This window comes from Lissotriton helveticus, chromosome 2_2, assembly GCF_964261635.1.
Source record: "Lissotriton helveticus chromosome 2_2, aLisHel1.1, whole genome shotgun sequence".
Lineage (NCBI taxonomy): Eukaryota > Metazoa > Chordata > Amphibia > Caudata > Salamandridae > Lissotriton > Lissotriton helveticus.
Genome location: NC_136060.1, coordinates 350,500,392 through 350,523,483, shown reverse-complemented (window position 1 = coordinate 350,523,483; position 23,092 = coordinate 350,500,392). Strand labels below are relative to the sequence as shown.

Sequence of the window (23,092 nt, the reverse complement as noted above, 5' to 3'; positions counted from 1 at the left end):
CAGCCCTCGGTCTTTGTACACCTTTCTTTTTACTGTGTTCCGAGTTAGTTTCACCTGTACCCTTGTTCTGGTGTAAAGGGCAATGATGACGTTCAGCAGCATGGTCGGGATCCCCCAGTTTTGTAGTTTTTGCCAGAGCAGATTCCTGTTGACACAGTCAAACGCCGCAGAGTAGTCTATGAAGCATGCAAAGAGAGGGCGCTGTTTTTTCTGGATGGACTGTTCTACCAGGTAAACTAGTAATATTCCATCCTCGTTAAACCAGTTTTGTAGATCTAGTAGGATGAGGCTTGCGTGTGACTGTGCCTCGATATCCAAAAGGGTTATCAACCTGTAGTTGGTTGGATCTCTAGTGTCGCTTTTTTGTGGATTGGTTGTAGTAGGGAACCTTTCCAGGCTTCAGGAATTGTTGAATTAGTCATGCAGAACGGGTATAACGGGCTGAGTATAGTTGCTCAAAAATTCATGGTTCTCTTTAAAAAGGTGTCCAGGTAGGCCACTTGGCCCCGGTGCCCCGTCCCTTCTGATATTATTTAATATTAATAGCAGACAATTGTGCACATCAAGAGACTCAGTTGTTTCTTCCACAGTTGTATGACTGATGTTGTGCAAACTAGTGCATGTGAAGGGTCGTTGATGGTGTGGAAGGGTGTTATAAGAGGACTTCCAGTGCAGCTTGTTCACATGGTTGATCCATGTGTGACTTGCAACTCCATTTTGCCAGTCGTGGCCGTGCCCGGACAATATATTGATGTGTAACCAAAATTCTGCTTGTCTGCTTGGGGTTAACAGACTGAAGATGTGCAGCCACTGAGAATGTTCTTGTTGCCTTTTGAAGTTCCATATGTTTCTTCTGTGTAAGTTCCTGGCTATCAGCCGATTTTGAAGTGTTGTGTCGTCTCTCTCACGCTTGTATTTGAGATTGGCTTGTCTCAGCGCTTTCTGTCTTAGTTTAATTTGTTTGCACCTTAGTTGAAATTGGCAGCACACCCTTTCTCTGGAGTCTGGCCAATGGTTTGGTTTTTTGTCTAGCAGAAGATGATACAGCTGCGGCACCAGTTTTGTCCAATTCTCGGGTATATTCCCCTCAATGTAATCGTTGTCGAGTATTGGCCAATTGTTTTTACAGGCTCCTAGGCCGGATATGTTGATTTTGTTCCACTTTAGTCATCTCAGGAGCAAGCGTATTTCCTCCCCATTAGATGTGCTCAGAGGAATGATGTACGGGAGGCTAACCTTTTGGAGTGAAATAGCTGTAACCAATGGGAGATGATCACTGGTCTGCTGCACTGGTTGTAGAAATTCTACAACTTGTTCATGCAGGAAATTGCACATAAAGATATGATCAATTGTTGATTTGTTTTTTCCTGATTGTCCACGTGATGTTCTGCTAGGCTAGCCCCACTGTAGCATCGGCTTAATCTGGGAGAACAAAAGTACTCACTCATTTTAATGAAATAATGAACAGGTAAAAAACACTATTTGTTCTGGGTTTGTAAGGTAATATCATGTGTGATACCTGTTCCTTGCCAGCAACAGGAGTCGAATATGCCTCTTTCTTAATAAAATAGTTTTTGCTTTGTCAAATAGTCGAGCTGACACAGATGTAACAATCTTTCTCTTTAGTGTGTATTTACTTGACAATTTGCTTGCAGAATTTTCACAAGTTTGATCCTTGCTGACAAAGCCGCATTAGTGTCTGAAAGCAAGCATAAGCACACATCTTGACCCGGTATTCTCTTTTAAGAGAAAGGATGTCCTGCCCTCTCATGATTTGATAGCCTGAACAGCTTTCCTTATAGAGTGAGTAATGGAAATATTTCAGACTGACTCCAACTGAAAGTCCCCAGTGAGAAGATAGGAATATCAGAGTTGGACATTTCATGTTGGAGCAGCAGGAATGGTCTGCTATGATTTAATATTGGCTTTCCATGGGGAAGGTATAGACTATCTGTCCATGGACTTAGTATTGCAATATCTCACAGAGAAGGAAATCTTAAGGAAATAATAGGATCTAGAAATGATATCATTGAGTTAGAAAATGTATACAGTGAGGTGAGGGGTGGTATCTATGAAATACAAGCATTGGTAATGCATCGGTTTCACCTGTGTGATGAATAAAGAGCTGGTTTTAGCAATTATCGTTCGGCAGAAGGAAAGAGCTCCCTGACAAATAACAAGGGAATGGAGGATGTGGCGAGCTGCTGACCCGATAGCTGGGAATCACGGTTCAAGTCTCGGTGGCGCAACATCCTGTGATTCTATTCAAATCACTTAGGGCCATATGTATCAACATTCCGTTTTGCGATTCCTAAATAGCGATTTTTAAGGAATCGCTATTTAGAAATCGCAAAATGGTATGTATGTAGGAAATCGCTTCTTTTTAGCGATTCCTTAAAATTCCTTAATTGGGATTAGCAAATTGCTAATCGCAATTATGGAATAATTTCCCATTCATTTCTATGGGCCAGGAGGCCCATAGGAATGAAGGGGAAATTTGTGAATCGCAATTTGCTAATCGCAAATTGTGAATATTTTCAAGTGTGCAGGGGTGTCTCAAGAACACCCTGCTGCACCCCTGAAAATGACATGTGTGCGCATATGGCGCACATACATGCCCTAAGGGCATGTATGAGCGTCACATGGCACCTTTTGATTTAAAAAAAAATGCTTTTTAAAAGAATTTGCAACTTAACACCAACTAGAAGTTGGTGGTAATTTGCGATTCCTTAATGGCATTTTGGAATGTTTTTTTCCTTGATACATTGCATTTAGGGAATCGCTAAATTTGCAATTCCTTAAATGCAATCGCAAAATAAGGAATGGCAAATTTAGCGATTCCTTATTTTGCACCAAAAATGTTTCATACATACCATTTAGCGAAAATGGGTTCGCAAACGCGGAATTCTGAGAATTTCGGAGTTTGCAAACGCATTTTGCCTTGATACATATGGCCCTTAATCTCTCGGGTGATAAATTGTTATATAAATATGCTGCAAGAGTAAAAAGAAAAAAAGAGGCAAAACTTTATGGAAAAATTGTTCCACCAATGCGGATGTTAACAATATTTTGGCTATGGGAAACTGATAAGAGTAGCAGATGAGGAACAAACATTGGTAAATGCAGAAAAATATCCTGGGGATTCCACACTCCGAGACCAATTCAAAGAGCCTCCACAGTCGTGGTGGAGTTTTTTTGGTTTTTTTGTTTGCAGAGTTTTATATAGCGCGAACTAGAACCGAATCGAGTCGAGCGCCTTAGCCATTAGGCCAACCCCTCTCCCCAAGTTTATGCACTCATCCGAAATCTTCACACTGCAGTTTCTCATTAAATAGATATTGCTGTACTGTTACCATCAGTACTTGAGGTACAATCCATTTTTTGACAAGTTTTATTGAATTTTTCATCCAAAGGGGGGAGAGCCCCCAACAAATCACATTCATACAAGGCAATGAACATACGTATGTTAGGTATTGCCGAGGGTATCCTTCGGGAAGCTATAAAACACCCACCCCGACAGCCCCCACTTGAGGTACAATCTTATTAACATTTATAACGCAGGTTTTCATAATTACAAATAATTTATTTGGTGCTTCACTCCCGTCAAAACTAATGGTGTTCTGTTGGAGGGGATCGGTGCACAATCATCTAGCACTTTCTAAACAGGTGATGAGAATGTGAGGTCCCAATACCATATTTTTAGGGTAAAGGTAATAAACTGGCCTCAAGCTGCTGGCCAGCTAATCTGGTGCATTGTCCCAACTTCTGGAGTCGTCTCCTGGAGTATTATGTCCAGTTTCTAAACCTAATTTAAAGTGTTATATTCAGTTAACTTCAGTTCTGGGGACCACGTTTCCAGTCCTAAGCCAAGCTTTGAAAGGCTACACCAGGAAAGTAGTATCCGGTATCAAAGGCCAGATTCTTGGCTCTAATATCCAATCTTGAGTAGTGTGACATGTTTTAGAAGCTAAATATGGAGCTTAACATCCACTTTTGGAGGCCAAGTTTGGATTATTGCAGTCATGGATGTCGCCCTTCAAGTGTGACTAGCTCTGAATTTTGGATCTGGCATTACTGAACTAAGTCAATCAAACAATGGAACTGTATCAAAGACATATATGAGCGATAACAGGGACATAATTGAGTTGCACTTAGGTGCATATGCAAGGGCATAACTAACAAACACCAGAGGCATGCATAGCAAACAGAGGAATAGTTGACTAGCACCAGAGGTATAGTTAATCTGCAAAAGGTCGCCAGACAGTAGTTCTTTGCATAATTGAGCGTCAGTCTGGAATTATGTGTAGCCCCCTGTAATGTGTGAAAAGCCTCAAGAAATGTATTGATCGCCCTCTGTTATATGATGCCAACATCCTTGTGAATGATGGTGTGCCTTGCCTTCTATAGAACCAATTTAGATTATTTTCTTTACTAACACAAGAGCTGGTATGAAGTTTACCGGCATAACAATTGCATTGTCTCATAGTTTTTCAAAGAAAATTATATTTTACCTGTCATGGGAGTTATGACTGTTATACTGCAGCAGCACCATGCATCAGTGGCTGTGGACCCATGGCATAATGCACAAAACATTTAAATTTGCCATTTGTAGATTTAATACTATGATTTTTGTAGCTTATTTCTAATTTTCAAATTAACAAATCTAATGTCAAAAATCTATGAGTGATATATTTCAAGTTATGTGCCAGTTTCCACTGATACAGGATGTGTGCTCGCTCCCACCCTGTTCAATCTATTCATGGCTGATCTTCCAAAGGCACTTAATGTTTGCAATTCACACTCCCCGAAGCTAGGTGGAAAAATATTGACCAACCTTATGTACGCAGACGACATAATTCTGCTCAGCTACAGTTATGTTGGTCTCCAACATCTACTGATGGAAATGCAGAACTATGCCATAGAAATAATCTAAAAATCAATCTCAGCAAGACACGGTAAATGTCAATAAACATCAAAAGAAATCGGCAGAGGAACTGGCTTCTGAATGGCAATCAATTAGAAACATCGCAGGATTATAAATATCTAGGAGTCATAATAGACAAGGAAGGAACATTTAAACGCCAAAAAGAGGAAATAAGGAGAGGGCTGGTTATAGCTCTTTCAATGAAAACATGTGCTAACAAACTGACGGGGCTGACATTGAGCATGCTGCTGAAGGTAGCCTAGGCCAAAATACTGCCTACGATCACCTACGTCAGTGAAGCATTGCGGGGTAGGGATATCCAAAGTATAGACAGCACGTTGGTCAAAGTTTACAGGATTATGTTTTGCCTCCCAAATTACACGTCACCGGTGCAAATAAGGTTGGAGTTTGGCCTTCTTCATCAATCTCTGGCCAGACAAGGCTCCTATGTTATCTGCTGGCACAAGATCAGAAACTCCACTTCTAATACGCTAAACCAACTGCTGTGGAATGAAATCCAGCACAGGGACTCTTGCCAAGCAAGGAGATATCTTCAGACATCTCTGGCAAGCACCAAGCGTGTGGATCTTTGGAGCACTCAACTCGCACATTCAACTTTAAAAAAACTGGCATGGAAATGTGTAAAACAGATGTACAGTTGTAGAGGACTAAGCAGCCTTTGCAGACAGGTCCCATGCCTGGATGACCTTGAACACGTACAAATCACTTGCACCGCAGAAGTACTTTAATCAGGGTTTTTCCAAAGAGTTAAAAATGAAATTCTTAAGGTACAGACTTGGCATCCTCCCGTGTACCCAGCATCCTTTACCATGGCTAAGGGGTACAACTCCTAGCGCATGCAGGCTGCGTAACAACTAGCAAGGAGACATCTGACACCTAATTTGAACCTGTAAGGATTTACATCAAGAACAGTTACTGCTATTGAAAGCTTCCCTCAAGCACTTAGGAACCCGCACCAGAAGTAAAGCGGTTTTGGCTTGCTTTAACCCGGGAAACATGCAGCTGAATTGCAGATTAGTAAAATACTTAAAGCTGGCCAAACAAAACATCTAAAATTGTCACAGTGTTACAACAGATAGACAGGTGAGAATCCTCTATGGTGCAACTAACTTAAAATCCGGGACTGGCTTTCTCCAAAGGACAGAGCACTTGCACTTTCGTTAAATAATAATCATTTGTACAGCAACCGTTTTCTTTCTTTTTTTAAAGGTACAATAATGTTACCTTCTGATTATGGTTTCTATTGTTTCAAAAGGAGAGAGCACCAGCACTTGTGTAAACAAAAAATATATAGATATATTGGTCTGTACAGCTACCGCTTTTTCTATTGCACAACAATGTAAGCTTCTGTTTGATGGTTTTTTATTATTGTATAACAACAATTTAATTGCATCTTTTAAAAGCAAACACTGCAAAGGTTTTTAATAACTATGCAAAATAAATAAACTTAAACTTAAAACTGACACAATTCTGTTGAAGAGCTAGAGACAGACCCTAAGCTGATTTAGAGTGCCGAAAATGTGCATTTGATATACCTCCTTATTTTTCTCATTAAACCTCACTTAATCAGGAAATTCTGTGTAGTTTGACAAGTGGTAAATCTGGTCCCACTCCGTTATTCCCCATTACATGGGGATTAACCAGTAATTCCACTGTACTGGTTGTGTGTTACCACACACTTACGTTGTTTTTTGTATGCAGAGTTTGGAACGTGCCGGTACCATGCAAATTGAATTCCGGACCTATGAGTTTCGAAGATCGGGTGCTACTCCCCTTCCTGACATTCAATTTCCAGATGATTATTAAAAGCACGGGTCAGATTCCAGACTCATGGAAGGGAGTTATAATAGTACTGATCCACAAGAAGGGAGATTGAGCCATCCAGAGCAACTGCAGACCCATAAGTCTGATTGACAACATACAGAAAGTTTTTAGCACTCAAATACTTAACAGACTATGAGACGGGATTTCGCAAAATAAGGTACTATCCCACTTGCAGGGTTCAGGCAAAAAACTAGTACATAGTGCCAAATCATATGCTTCTTAATTATAAAGTGCAGGACTAGTCATTGTGAAAATGGAAGACTATTTGTGGCTTTTGTGGGTCTCCGATTCATGTTTGACCTTGTCCCAAGGGCTAAAATGTGGGAGACACCGTGTAGGAAAGGGGTTCCAAGAGGCATTTTGTCCCTAATACAGGAGCTTTACACAGACAACTATGCTAGAGTCAGATGGGGATCTGCAGGGACATTGACAGACGAAATACCAATCCAAAAAGAAGTGCGGCAAGGGTACGTACTGGCTCTCACGCTCTTCCTTTTATACATCAACTAGCAGCCCGTCCCGATGTTGTCCGGGAGCAATCAGGCTTCTGGGCCCCCGCCCGCCCCGACGTTGTCTCAGGCTTCAGGGCCCCCGCCCGCCCCGACGTTGTCCGTGGGTCCCCCAGAGCGCACCCGCCACTTTCAAGGCCCCCAATGAGCCGCACACGGGCCGCTTCACCTACCTCAGCTGCCGCTCCTCCCCGCCTGTCCGCCGCTCCTCACCGCCTGTCCGCCGCTCCTCACCGCTCCTCCCCACCTGTCCGCCGCTCCTCCCCGCTCTCATGTCCGCCGCTCCTCCTCGCGCTCCTGTACGCCGCTCCTCCCCGCGCTCCTGATGTCAGCACACACGTCGCGGCCGGCGCTACTTCCAAGGGACTACTTTTTTTTAATCGTAAATATTTTTAAGAACGTATATTTTATTTTTTTATATAGCCTATGTCCATCTGCAGACCCTGACAATTACAACGATGTATCGGGTGTTTGGATTGGTGCTGTGGTTCCTGAGTTTACCCGCCTCAAAGGTTCAAAGTTCTCTCTTTATAATAGTAGTATATATATATATATATATATATATATATATATATATATATATATATATTTTGCTCAAAGTGGTCTTGTCACAGGATCGCTCGTCAGCGGGTGCCGGCGTTGGGCCAGACCAATGGCCAAAAAGTAATTTTTCATGCAAAGGACGCCGCACACAGCAATTTTTTTTCCACAGATTTATTCCAGTGCCCAGTCTAGACTGGGCACTGGAATAAATCTGTGGAAAAAAAATTGCTGTGTGCGGCGTCCTTTGCATGGAAAAAAAATAAATATATATATATATATATATATATATACATATATATATATATATATATATTCACTGAAAAAACCATAGGTTATAGACCATATATAGTTAGGAATTAGCATTTAAAAAACCTTATTTTACTCACACAAAACCATTGAAATTCCATATATAGTTAGTTGCACTAACTATATATCGCGCACCCGCAATCCACTGCTGATGATGTCACATATTACATCATTCATGACATGGTCAGTGACATCACTGATGACATCACTGATGACATCTCAAATGACATCACTGATGACATCACTGATGACATCTCAAATGACATCACTGATGACATCATCCAGTGACTGTGTGTTTCTGTAAAGTTTAAATATGTTTTACATATTGAAGAATGAGTAGATGTAGAAGTGTCTGGATGAAGGATTTAGTAGGTGCGTGACTGACTGTATGAGTGAGTGATTAAATGTGTCTCACTGAATGCATGGGTTAGTGACTAAACTGTCTTAATTTGTGCATCATTATGTCTGTTGTTCTGTAAACTGCTGCATGTGTTGATCAGTAGCTATATGAGTAACTATATGGGTTATTGATTGATTGCCCAAGTATTTGCATGGGAGACTGAGTGTGTGTGTGGCTGGCTGGGAGGTGTGTGACTCTGTGCAGATCAATGTGTACTACTATCAATGATTGTATAAGAGACTAAGTATGTGTTAGTATATGGTTGAAAACGTAAGGTGCTCTATGTTTAACTGTATAAACTAGAAAATGGAAGTGTGATTGATTCTTTACAGGACTGACTAGGTGTGTGAGTAACTCCATGGATGAGTGGCAGAGTGTGAGTGTCTGTATAGGTGTATGAGTGCATATGATAGTGTTGTAAAGATGAGTGATTGTATGTATGAATGATTGTATGGGTGAATGAGTGAATGTGTGTGTAGACGTACGAATCAGTGAGTGCGTATGTAGTAACTAGTATTGGTGTGTCAATGGTTTCAAAAATTATACTCTGTATTTAACACTGGGTGAAACAGAGGTTATATTAAAATGTAAGGAGATGCATTGTATTGTCACATGAATGATATCATCAGTGATGTGGTCATTGATGTCAAATGAGATGTCATCAGTGATGTCATTTGAGATGTCATCAGTGATGTCATCAGTGATGTCACTGACCATGTCATGAATGATGTAATATGTGACATCATCAGCAGTGGATTGCGGGTGCGCGATATATAGTTAGTGCAACTAACTATATATGGAATTTCAATGGTTTTGTGTGAGTAAAATAAGGTTTTTTAAATGCTAATTCCTAACTATATATGGTCTATAACCTATGGTTTTTTCAGTGAATTTTCAAGGTTTTGTAAATGCTAATTCCTAACTATATATGGTCTATAACCTATGGTTTTTTCAGTGAATTTCAATGGTTTTTTAATAGCAAATATCATAAGCTGTCGAATGTCAAGTACGTGGTAAGTGAAAACATTTTCGTGTTTATGCACACTGATCTGCTTTGAATGGTGCCCCCCCCCCCTCATTTCTATTAGGAGTACTCTCTCTTTGCAGATAGTGAAAGGTAGTTAACGCAGGCCTTTGCCCCCGTTGTAATCCGTCGTGCCTGCTTCTCTCTCCATTTGATTGATTGTTATCCAAGTATTTACTGTTTTAGAATTAGTTCTCTTTGGTTCATTCTCTATTTACAAACAAACACAGAGTCGCAATACTCTGTTTAGTCTTTGCAGATAACGAAAAATCGTGTAAAAAAAAAGAAAAGGAATCGAGTAAAATCAGTAGGCCACTAATGGGATCTCTTTTTGACCTCGCTAAAATAGAAACATTAGGAACAACCCCTCATGACAAATACAAAACTAGTGAGATGAACTGAACTCCACACAATGATGGCTGCAAAACAGCTCGGCTCCGCCACCCACCCCGCCCAAAATAACGATAAAGAGCGGCTGCCATGATTGGTTGCGGAATGGCCACAACGGAGCTACGAAATGGTGCTGCTCTCATGCTAACCCCAGCTTCAGTCTGAAACATCCAGAAACACTGTAGACTACCAATTCGATCAGTTCCGGTAGCGCCCCAATGTAACCCGGTAGAGAAGAACTAGCCCTCCCCTCTTTGACTGATGGTTCTTGTTGCCTGTCCCTTCTGTTGTCATTTAACAGAACTATTTAGCCTGCTGAAAGGGGTTGTGTTTCGACCGCTGGTTGGTGGAGACATTTTGACTATATTCTGGACCTGCGTTGTCGCGTAATGCGTCATATGACGCGCCGCGTTAGCGCATCCGGAAGTCATCCGGGGCGCGCAGCGCGTAACGTAAGCATAACAAGTCATGTGACTTGTTAATAAAACTTTTCATTGGTTCATTTTACTTTTCTTATTGTAATGATGAAAGGCTTGGTCATATCACCTAAAAATTACGCTTTTAATTACTTCCGAACATTATTTTTTCTTAAATATATGTTATAATGTTCCAGGCTAATGTACTTTCCCGGAAATTTTACAACTGTCCTGCAAGTAAAATATATTTTTTTTTCGAGAAAAAGAGCGTTTCTTCGTCCCATGACGGAGCCGTTGAGCAAAAGAGGGTCGACCTGCTGTCTTAGTCGCCGATACGCCTGAATATGAGATTCTTATCGATCACTTTATGTTGCAGGAATAGAAAACACAACAGCCCTTGACCATTTATCTTTACTGCGTTCCTTCGTATTATACCTTTTACCCTTCATGTAATTGGTCTGCTTTATTTCACTTGCCTTTTAATGATTCTCAAAACAGTGACTATTATTAAAAACTTTACCAATGTATATACTACTACCATGTTTTCTTTTAAAAACCTTTATTGTGAAAATTTAATTATACAAATACGAGCCTATAACCACGTGGGCCTGCCACGGAGCAAACTGTAATCGTATATGATGAATAGACATTTACACTGTAGAGGAACGTAACGGGCGGGCCATTAGGTTGCAAGAACTAAGGTGTCTAACAGTTACGGAATCGGTGGACGTACATTTTATAATTAAAATACGACAGGGCCAGTTACAATAAAATTATCTAGATATACATTTGCGGGCAAGTACCATGGGTGACGTTAATTCCAATTTTCAACAGTACAGTAATCAATAACACATCAGAACTTAATATCAATAGGGATGTCGAAATATTCAATCAATTCTCGTCCCCGCCCGCCATGTGATTCAAAACTGCATACGTATCTCGTGATTTCAAGGTTCTGCAACCAGTACACAACAAGGAGTTACGAGTCCCATTTATTCCGGCGCCATTTTGGGCGAGGACGGGCAGGTCCAGGATATAGTCAAAATGTCTCTACCAACCATCGACTATGATGATGTTCATATGCTGTATTTATTAGAGTAACACTCATCTGTCCACATGAAATTAATTTACCACAATCTAAACATGTCATTTTAATCTTTCCAAAGTTCTTCTAAATATTTGGGACCGTTTCCCTTGCCTCTGAAGCTCTCAGTGCCACTTCTTTGATGAATGTACTAGCAGGTCAGGGGTTCTCCTCCAAATCTCTCTTTTATGCAGCACTATAATTAATTGGTGCCACCTCTCCATAGGACGATGCATGGTATAGTTACCACAACTATATTTTTTTTCGGTTCCTCTGGAGAGTTCATCGTGGCAGATGAAGCGTGTAACGTACCGGGCATTTACCTTTTTTTGCATGTACAGGAAAGGAAAAAAAAATCGAGCGTCCGAGTTCTAAGGTGTCCCAGGGCCATTTTAGTGGACCAGGCCCAAATCCAAAGAACAGGCCGCCATTTTGAGAGTCCTCTTGCAGCCGCCTGTCGCTGTAGCATCAAGAGCAGCCGAAACTCAGCTGAATGGCAACTGAAACGGTAAAGGGGCGCCCCACTACATTTCAGCATTGTAGGATGACCACACCAGTACAGCAACTTGCTAGACATCACCTCGGTGCCATCCGGATCTCGGCGCCCCACTGCAGATGAAGTGCCTCTCAACTATGAAACCACCACGGTGACATCCGGATCTTGGCGCGTTGTGCTGCCTTCGGCCTATTCGCACATCGGTCCGCTACTGACGCCATCTCACAGGCTAATGGGGCGACCCACGCCGAGTTTCAGCATTGTAGGATGACCACACCAGTACAGCAACTTGCTGGACATCACCTCGGTGCCATCCGAATCTTGGCATCTCAACGCCTAGTGGTATCTTCCATACAGAAAATATTGTTACGCTGCCTTTGGCCCCATTCGCACATCAGTCCGCAACTTAGACATCACCTCGGTGCCATCCGGATCTTGGCATCTCAGCGCCTTGTGGTGTCAGTCAGAAAATATTGTTGCGCTGCCTTTGGCCCCATTCGCACATCAGTCCGCTACTGACACCATCTCACAGGCCAATAGGGCGCCCCACGCCGACTTTTACCATTGTACAATGGCCACACCAGTGGCACAACTTGCTAGACATCACCTCGGTGCCATCCGAATCTTGGCATCTCAACGCCTTGTGGTGTCTTCTACTCCGAAAATATTGTAGAAAATATTGTTGCGCTGCCTTTGGCCCCATTCGCACATCAGTCCGCTACTGACACCATCTCACAGGCCAATAGGGCGCCCCACGCCGACTTTTACCATTGTACGATGGCCACACCAGTGGCACAACTTGCTAGACATCACCTCGGTGCCATCCGAATCTTGGCATCTCAGCGCCTTGTGGTGTCAGTCAGAAAATCTTGTTACGCTACCTTTGGCCCCATTCGCACATCGGTCCGCAACTTAGACATCACCTCGGTGCCATCCGGATCTTGGCATCTCAGCGCCTTGTGGTGTATTCTCTTCAGAAAATATTGTTGCGCTGCCTTTGGCCCCATTCGCACATCGGTCCGCAACTTAGACATCACCTCGGTGCCATCCGGATCTTGGCATCTCAGCGCCTTGTGGTGTCTTCTACTCCGAAAATATTGTAGAAAATATTGTTGCGCTGCCTTTGGCCCCATTCACACATCAGTCCGCTACTGACACCATCTCACAGGCCAACAGGGGGCCCCACGCCGACTTTTACCATTGTACGATGGCCACACCAGTGCCACAACTTGCTAGACACCACCTCGGTGCCATCCGGATCTTGGCATCTCAGCGCCTTGTGGTGTCTTCAAATCAGAAAATATTGTTGCGCTGCCTTTGGCCCCATTCGCACATCGGTCCGCTACTGACGCCATCTCACAGGCCAACGGGGCGCCCCACGCCGACTTTCAACATTGTAGGATGGCCACAGAAGTGCGACAACTTACTAGACACCACCTCGGTGCCATCCGGATCTTGGCGTGTTGTGCTGCCTTCGGCCTATTCGCACATCGGTCCGCTACTGACGCAAACTCACAGGCCAACGGGGCGCCCCACGCCGACTTTCAGCATTGTAGGATGGCCACACCAGTGCGGCAACTTGCTACACACCACCTCGGTGCCATCCGGATCTTGGCATCTCAGCGCCTAGTGGTGTCTTCTATTCCGAAAATATTGTTGCGCTGCCTTCGGCCCCATTCACACATCGGTCCGCTACTGACGCCATCTCACAGGCCAACGGGGCGCCCCACGCCGACTTTCAGCATTGTAGGATGGCCACACCAGTGCGGCAACTTACTAGACACCACCTCGGTGCCATCCGGATCTTGGCGCGTTGTGCTGCCTTCGGCCTATTCGCACATCGGTCCGCTACTGACGCAAACTCACAGGCCAACGGGGCGCCCCACGCCGACTTTCAGCATTGTTGGATGGCCACACCAGTGCGGCAACTTACTAGACACCACCTCGGTGCCATCCGGATCTTGGCGCGTTGTGCTGCCTTCGGCCTATTCGCACATCGGTCCGCTACTGACGCAAACTCACAGGCCAACGGGGCGCCCCACGCCGACTTTCAGCATTGTAGGATGGCCACACCAGTGCACCTTTTATTTATTTATTTTATTTATTTATTTATATGCTTCTATAGCGCCTGAATAGACCCCCGAAGGGGTATCTCCGCGCTTTTGCCATACAAAAGAAAACCAGCTACTCTGCCCAAAACAGTTCTAGTGGGTGGTGGGAGGGGAATGAATTAAATGCTGGAAAAAAGGTACGTTTTCAGGGTTTTTCGGAAAGACAGGTGGTCCGTACTTAGTTTTAGTGCGAGGGGCAGGGTGTTCCAGAGAACAGACCCTGTGTATGCTAAAGCCTTGCCTCCTTGGCGAGTTTTTTTAATTTTTGGAACCTTAAGGAGCTGGAGGTTGCTCGATCGTAGTGAGCGGCCAGGAACATAAGGAAGGAAGGCTGTGGTGAGATATTTCGGCCCTTTCCCCATCAGGCACTTGTGAATTGTACACAAGATTTTAAATTTGGTCCGCAGTCGCACTGGCAACCAGTGAAGTTCCATCAGTAGTGGCCGGGAGGGAGTCCTGGATGGAGCCTTCATGACTAACCTCGCGGCCGTATTCTGGACCACCTGTAGTTTGTTAAATTGGCCTTCATTAGCTGACAAAAGAAGGCCATTACAGTAGTCCAGTCTACTGACGACCAGAGCCTGGACCAAGGTCTTTCTGTGGTGATCTGGGAGGAAAGGAAACACCCTTCTCAGCAGGGAAATAACCCCGAAACAGGTACCAGCAACCTGGTTGACGTGATCTTTGAAGGTCAGTGACTGATCAAATAGCACTCCCAGATTTCTTATGGTCTGTTTAGGAATAGGGGCAGGTCCTAGTTCAAGCGGCCACCACTCATTGGACCATAGTGTTACTGCTTCCCCATAGAGTACAACCTCTGTTTTGGTCACGTTGCACTGTAAGCAGTTGTTGGCCATCCATTTGGAAACTGCCCTCATGCCTTCTGCGAAGGTTCTTTGTAAAGCAGGAGAGAAGGTCTTAAAAGGGAACAGAAGTTGGGTGTCATCGGCGTAGGACACCGGAATAAACCCAAAGGATCTCACTAAGTCAGCCAGGGGGGCCACGTACACATTAAACAATGTGGGGCTTAGGCATGAGCCCTGTGGCACACCCCTGGTGAGCTCCCTAGCGATGGATTTATGGGAGCCCAATCTGACTTCTTGAGAGCGGCCCGAAAGAAAGCTCTCCATCCAGGACAGGGCCGTACCTCCCAATCCTATCTCTCTCAGCCGGCAGAGAAGCAAATCGTGAGACACCGTATCGAAGGCAGCGGATAAGTCCAATAGCACCAGAATCATCGACCCTCCACTATCAAGCGTCATCCTGATGTTATTGGTGACAGCCAGTAGGGCGGATTCGGTGCTATGGTTGGGCCTAAAACCAGATTGTGAAGGGTCTAGGCCACCCGCTGTCTCGATATAGTTGGAAAAGTGGGTGTTCACGTGCTTCTCTGTTAACTTGCCGATGTAAGGCAAGAGAGAGATAGGTCGGAGGTTAGATAGGTCCGTCCAGGGTAGGGTCGCCTTCTTCCGGATTGGGTTTACTACCGCAGTCTTCCATTCCATGGGGACTTGGCCTTTGGCCAGGGAGGTGTTGATAACTGCCTGGATCGAGGGGCCTAAGATGGAAATCAAAGGGGCCACCATTTTGGCAGGAAGGAGGTCGCTGGGGGAACCTGTTTTCATATGGCCAATAAGTGTTGCCAGATTTAGGTCTGTGACGGGGGGAATGACAAACAGGGAGTTTGTGGCCTGAGTGCCGAGTTTAACTTCGGGAATGGGTGTAGTAACCCCACCTTTAGAGGTTAAAATTTTGTCATAGATCAAATTTATTTTTTCCTCGAAGAACTCAGAAATTTCGTCACAGAGTGGTTGAGAAGCATCATCGGTACTTTCAATGGCTGTGGGTTTAATAAAATTTTGCAAAATTTTAAATAATTCACGCGGACAGTTCCCTGCCTCCTCCAGTTGAGCGGAGAAGTGGACTTTCCTGGCTAGTTTTATATTTTTATAATATGCTGACTGAGCCTCGTGAAAAGCTTTCCTGGCCTCTTCATTTTTAGATGTTCTCCATATTTTTTCTAAGCGTCTGCATTTTTGCTTTTCTTTCCTAAGATCAGCTATATACCATTTCTCCTGTTTGGTATGGGGAAATTGTTTGTGTAGTTTAAGGGGGGCAATGGTGTCAATAGCAGATTTCAGGGACTGGTTAAATTTCTCTAATGCAGACTCAGCAGTATCTGCATCCGTGACAGTCGGTTGCACCCAGTATTTGTGCAAATTGGTCACTGAGATTTTATGCCATTCTCGACGGAGAATAGGCGGGGGCAGAGCTTTCTGAGGTCGATTGATCGGTCCAGCCAGATAAAACTCAATCAAAAAATGATCTGACCAAAGGATCTTTTTAGCAGGAAGACAACGTATTTTGGTGCAGTTTGAGAATATAAGGTCGAGGGCGTGCCCACCTATGTGTGTGGCACCGTTGTTGCTTATTTTAAGCCCCAGGTGAGATAGGTCAGTAGTTAAATGAGTAGTTTCCGGCAATTCTGGGACGTCCATATGTATATTGAAGTCCCCGAGGAGGATAAAATCCTCCTTGGCTTTTATATGGGGAGCAAGTGTTTCCTTACTTTACCTTACCTTACTAGACACCACCTCGGTGCCATCCGGATCTTGGCACGTAGTGAAGCTGCAGCAGCTGCAAATAAGCTTCAGACAGTGTTACAACCGCTGCTCAGAACTCTCAACTATGACACCACCTCGGTGCCATCCGGATCTTGGCGCGTTGTATTGCCTTCGGCCTATTCGCACATCGGTCCGCTACTGACGCCGCCTCACGTGCCAACGTATTTTCTCCGCATTTTATACCCTATGCCGCATAACAGGTCATGTGACTTGTTTATAAAACTTTTCATTGGTTCATTTTACTTTTGGTTTCCTAATGATGGAAGGCTTGATCATGTGACCTAAAAACAACACTTTTCATTGGATGAAAACTTTTTTTTTTTCCCAAACGATGAAAGCCCCACCTTGTTTCTGGATGTTTCAGACTGAAGCTGGCGTCAGCATGAGAGCACCACCATCTCGTAGCTCAGTCGTGGTCATTCCGCGAGCAATCATGGCAGCCGCTCCCCACCAGAAGCCTGCAGGAGTCGGAGCCCCCAAAACTTTTGATGAATTCTCAAGGCGGAGGGGACGCTTTCGAGAATGGGGTCCAAGACCTAGCAGACAAGCGTCCGATTTCCAAGGTGTCCCAGGGCCATTTCAGTGGACCAGGCCCAAAAAGGAAACAGCCTGCCGCCATTTTGAGAGTCCTGTGACAGCCGCCTATCGCTGCACCGCAAGAGTGGGCGCAACTCAGCTGAATTGCGGCTTTTGACACAGTGGACCAAAAACGGACGGAATGGCAACTGAAACGGTAAAGGGGCGCCCCACTACAACAGATGACACTCCACCTGGAGAGGCCCGTTCACGCCGCCTCCCCCGGGGCGCCCCACGCCGTTATTCGGAGCAGCATTGTAGGATACCAAAACCAGTGCGGCAACTTACTGGACATCACCTTGGTGCCATCGTTCTGCTGCCTTGGAACTATTCGCGCAACAGTTTGCTACTGATGACCCACCCCCCGCGGCGCCCCATGCCGTTATTTGCTGGGTGGCAACTTACTAGACATCACTTTCGTGTCATCTAGATTTCAGCGCGTTCTGCTGCCTTGGAACTATTCGCACAACAGTTTGCTACTGATGACCCACCCCCCGCGACGCCCCACGCCGGAAATCTGGACGTTGTGCTGCGTTGGGACTATTCGCACAGCCGACCGCTACTTCGTTGTTTTTCCCTAAAAATGTTTATATGTTATTACTATTTTTGTTTTCTTGTATATATTTATAAATTATTAAAGTTTTATAATCTTACTACTTTGTCGGAGTGCTATATATTTTTAATGTGACACATAATTGTAAAAACTTTGATGTACAAAGAGTCATCCCTGGAATCTTCCGCTTCAGGCTCGGTCCCCTCCCCAATCACAATACAGGATGGTTTTCAGATAATAGCAACGCTTCTGCTGTAACGGATCTCATCGAGTGTGGGCCTTGATCTACTATAACTCCTTTGAAGAGGGGTGATTCTTTACAGCTGTGGCCATAAACTACATCTGCAGGGCTAGCTGATACCCTAGGACCAGCCTGGACAATCGGACACAGAGGAAAAGGAGTGTCAGAGGGTGCGGTAGTGAATAGGGCGAAAGGGAGGTGTCGGGCGGGCACAGGGTGTGATTCTCAGGGAAGAGCAGCGCAGATGGGGGGAAGTTTATTACCCATGCATAAGACAGAGAGCGGGGGTGACCACTGCCTGGGGGAGATGCTTGCGAGGGTGGGGAGCCATGCTAAGGATCGACAGCGTGCACAGAGTGGGTCTGGTCAAGGCATCTAAAATGGCTGCCGTGCACGACAAAAGTGTGGCATTTGAAAAAAGACAAGATGGCGCAGACAATGTTTTTCAACACTTCCTGATTTCCTTCGAATCGAACGTTAACAGACGTTGGGGCATATTACCAAAGTTAAGCGATATTTATCCCTAACGATGCTTAGCAACGATTTTTTTACCGTCAGAAATTATCGCAGATAAACCTTGCTAATATCAAGGTTTATCGCAAATACGATAAAAAACGACCGCAATGCATTAATATCGCTGAAAACTCAGCGATATTCATGCATTACCGAGCTAATGCTCTTAGCCATGTTATCCACCTCCCATTGGATAACATGGCTAAGAACTGCTCAGGGCAGGTGGTAGCTTTTGGAGATATTCGCGCTTATCTCGAATATTTCCAAAAGTTGATAATAGGAGATAGCGATGTTAGCGACTGTTTCCAGTCGCTAACATCTTGGCATGCCCACTTTGCATGTCATTAGTGATAAATATCACTCACATGCAAAGTGGGGCCCAAGATGGTCGCTATCTTCTACTAGCCGTCGCTAACTGGTGTTAGCAACAGCTAGGTAATACACATATAATTTTATCTCCGCGAAGCGGAGCGCTGTTACAGATATATATCTTGTTTTTGAACGTTAATTTCTCAAAATGCACTGAAGCACATATATTGAGACCTAGCAAAGGCACATCGGGCTACCAGTCCCTACAATTTTGCCAAGTTTCGTACAAATCCATTCAGCTGTTCGATCCTACCGAGAGACAAGATGGCGGCCGCTACGGACTGTTTGGAATGTTTACAGACACCGGAGAGCCAATCAGCTTCGCTTCGCAAAGCTCCGTAACGCGAAAAGTACGCGAAGCGGTGCGCTGTTACAGATATATATCTTTTTTTGAACGTTAATTTCTCAAAATCCACTGGAGCACATATATTGAGATCTAGCAAAGGCACATCGGGCTACCAGTCCCTACAATTTTGCCAAGTTTCGTGCAAATCCATTCAGCTGTTCGATTATTATTATTTTTATTTTTTTTTGCCCCGCGGGGCCCTTTTAAAACCTCCACATCAAACCTAAACGGTCAGGGAGGATCTACTATGCCCCCTTATGGTCATTTGCCCCTTCGGTTTGGCCTCCGCTTGTCTCTCGATCCTACCGAGAGACAAGATGGCGGCCGCTACGGACTGTTTGGAATGTTTACAGACGCCGGAGAACCAATCAGCTTCGCTTCACAAAGCTCCGTTGCGCGAAAAGTACGCGAAGCGGTGCGCTGTTACAGATATATATCTTTTTTTGAACGTTAATTTCTCAAAATCCACTGGAGCACATATATTGAGATCTAGCAAAGGCACATCGGGCTACCAGTCCCTACAATTTTGCCAAGTTTCGTGCAAATCCATTCAGCTGTTCGATTATTATTATTTTTATTTTTTTTTGCCCCGCGGGGCCCTTTTAAAACCTCCACATCAAACCTAAACGGTCAGGGAGGATCTACTATGCCCCCTTATGGTCATTTGCCCCTTCGGTTTGGCCTCCGCTTGTCTCTCGATCCTACCGAGAGACAAGATGGGGGCCGCTACGGACTGTTTGGAATGTTTACAGACGCCGGAGAACCAATCAGCTTCGCTTCACAAAGCTCCGTTGCGCGAAAAGTACGCGTCCTGGAGCGCTGCCCGGTCCGCTGTTACAGATATATATCTTTTTTTAAACGTTAATTTCTCAAAATCCACTGTAGCACATATATTGAGACCTACAAAAGGCACATCGGGCTACCAGTCCCTACAATTTTGCCAAGTTTCGTGCAAATCCATTCAGCCGTTTGGGCTAAAAGTGAGGCCAACCGCCCTATGGAAAACTCAATGTTAAAAACACTTTTTGGGACCCCCCTTTTTTCTCGGCCCCCCCTTGACGAACCCCCCCCAAATTTTCAAGGGCTACTCAGAAACAAAATGTGCCATTTTCCTGAAAATTTCAGCCAATTCCGTCCACAAACGCCAAAGTTATTAGACATAGAATTTTCAAAAATCCCATAGAGAAAAAATCCTAACTATATATACCTACTGGCGACCGCCAGTAGGTAATATATATATATATATATAAAGTCTAAACGGGAAGCCCCAAATTAAAGCAAAGCCACACGAAGTTCAGATCAGCTTGTTTATTTGCATCCATTTCACTGCTTGCTCCTTGACAGCTTTCAGAGCAATCTTTGAACATGTAAAGCCTGACGCGTTTCAGGAAATAATCCTTTCTTCAGAGGCATTGTTAACGAAGGGCTGGAAGAGCAGTTTTTGGCCGCGTCTGCTCATATAATCACTGGCACCTGCCACAGTGGGCGTGGCTAAATCGCAAAGCCTTCTGTGCCTTGTAGTACGCTGGCCCTCTTCCCACAGTGGGGCCGGGCCACTCAACAGTCCTTGCAATTTGAACCAAGTATTCACCAAGTGGAGTAAAGTAAAGCGCTGTAAGCCCTCAGATTGCGCTTTGCAGCAGTGAATTCGTGCTCAAGGCAGCACCACCTGCATTGGAGCTGCTCTTGTCTTCGTTCCGTCTTTGCAAGCCCCTTCTCAGAGCCTGCACGAACCCTTCGTAAGGTGGGCCTCGCTTCTCGACTGGGCAAACAGCCGATATCCATACAGTCTAAACAGGAAGCCCCAAATTAAAGCAGAGCCACACGAAGTTCATATCAGCACGTTTATTTGCATCCATTTCACTGCTCGCTCCTTGACAGCTTTCAGAGCAATCTTTGAACATGTAAAGCCTGACGCGTTTCAGGAAATAATCCTTTCTTCAGAGGCATTGTTCACGAAGGGCTGGAAGAGCAGTTTTTGGCCGCGTCTGCTCATATAATCACTGGCACCTGCCACAGTGGCCGTGGCTAAATCGCAAAGCCTTCTGTGCCTTGTAGTACGCTGGCCCTCTTCCCACAGTGGGGCCACTCAACAGTCCTTGCAATTTGAACCAAGTATTCACTAAGTGGAGTAAAGTAAAGCGCTGTAAGCCCTCAGATCGCGCTTTGCAGCAGTGAATTCGTGCTCAAGGCAGCACCACCTGCATTGGAGCTGCTCTTGTCTGCGTTCTGTCTTTGCAAGCCCCTTCTCAGAGCCTGCACGAACCCTTCGTAAGGTGGGCCTCGCTTCTCGACTGGGCAAACAGCTGATATCCATATAGTCTAAACAGGAAGCCCCAAATTCAAGCAAAGCCACACGAAGTTCAGATCAGCACGTTTATTTGCATCCATTTCACTGCTCTCTCCTTGACAGCTTTCAGAGCAATCTGCGGCCGGCGCTACTTCCAAGGGACTACTTTTTTTTTAATCGTAAATATTTTAAAGAACGTATTTTATTTTTTTATATAGCCTATGTCCATCTGCAGACCCTGACAATTACAACGATGTATCGGGTGTTTGGATTGGTGCTGTGGTTCCTGAGTTTACCCGCCTCAAAGATTCAAAGTTCTCTCTTTATAATAGTAGTATAGATGAGTGCTAACAGTACCTTTTTAATTGCAAAAACAACTCCCCTAAGACCAAAGACTGAAAAACACCTTGTCTATATTTTGCAGATGAAACTTTGCTGATATCCAAAAGCCCCTCAGGTTTATCCACCCTTTTAGAGACGTTTTTGCTATATTGTAGAGATTATGGGCTGGAAATCAATAACAGCAAAACGAAGTGCATGGTGTTTGGAGACTGCAAGTGAAAAATAAAAAGAACCATACTTTTAGACGGGAGGTCCTCAAGAGGATTCCCTAGATTGATTACTTGGGCGTCCGACTGGAAGACTTGCACAGATGGGCAGCCCAGCTGAGGAAGAGCACTCGATCCCTAAATTAATGTACCCTGCCTATTATAAGATTTGTGAACAGGGCACCTTCCTTTCCTACTTCTCCTCCCATGGAAGTCTACCGAAGCCAAGCCAGTCGGGTGGCCCATTTGGGGCCTTTGTAATCTGGATATCTTGGAGAATGCAGAGAAATATTTCTTCATGACATTACTAAAATTCCCCAGAGCACTCCCACACTTTCCGTCTGTATAGACCTAAATTTGAGATCCATTTCCAGTATTGCTGCTCTGAGACCTAGCTAATATTGGTCAAGAGTGTGGGTAACAGAGAAGCTAGAGCCCTACAGGGAATGGCTCTGAGGGTTGTTGGAGGGTGTGTGTGCTGACAGCATCCCTTGGTGCTCCCATATAAAGAGTTGGTTTTCTATCTAGGTTTAGGGGACTTTTGGTCACAACCCCTAGAGCTGCCATGCAATGCTATTGAAAAACTCAAATCGACCCATTGGAATTTTGTGCTGGGAAGGAAAATTTCAAGGATAACCTCTGTGAGTTTGACAGATTTTTTTATCAGTTAAATGTTCTTTTTGAGTTTGACATGTACTTAGACATGGTAACCAAACATTTTTGAAGAGCACTCTTGGTCAGGTTCGGACTGGGCACTCTACCGTTATCAACATTTACTTGTCTATTGAAAAACTAGACAGATAGATCCAATATTTGTCCAATGGGATGCGTGGCTGTAGAGTCCGTCGAGCATTTTTAATTCTTCTGCACGACCTGTAAAAAGCAATGTGTCATTGGATTAAACCCCTCTGTAAACTGATGGGGTTTCTGGATCGTCATACAACACTGAGAGTATGCAGTACAAACACCGGTGGCCCGGCCTTT

The 23,092-nt window shown here is 44.5% G+C and overlaps 1 protein-coding gene across 1 annotated transcript in view; it reads left to right on the top strand.

Annotated features, from left to right (window-relative positions):
* ABLIM2 (actin binding LIM protein family member 2) overlaps window positions 1-23,092 on the top strand; it is a 797,090-nt gene that overhangs the window by 385,032 nt on the left and 388,966 nt on the right. The gene's annotated exons all lie outside the window — the stretch shown is intronic.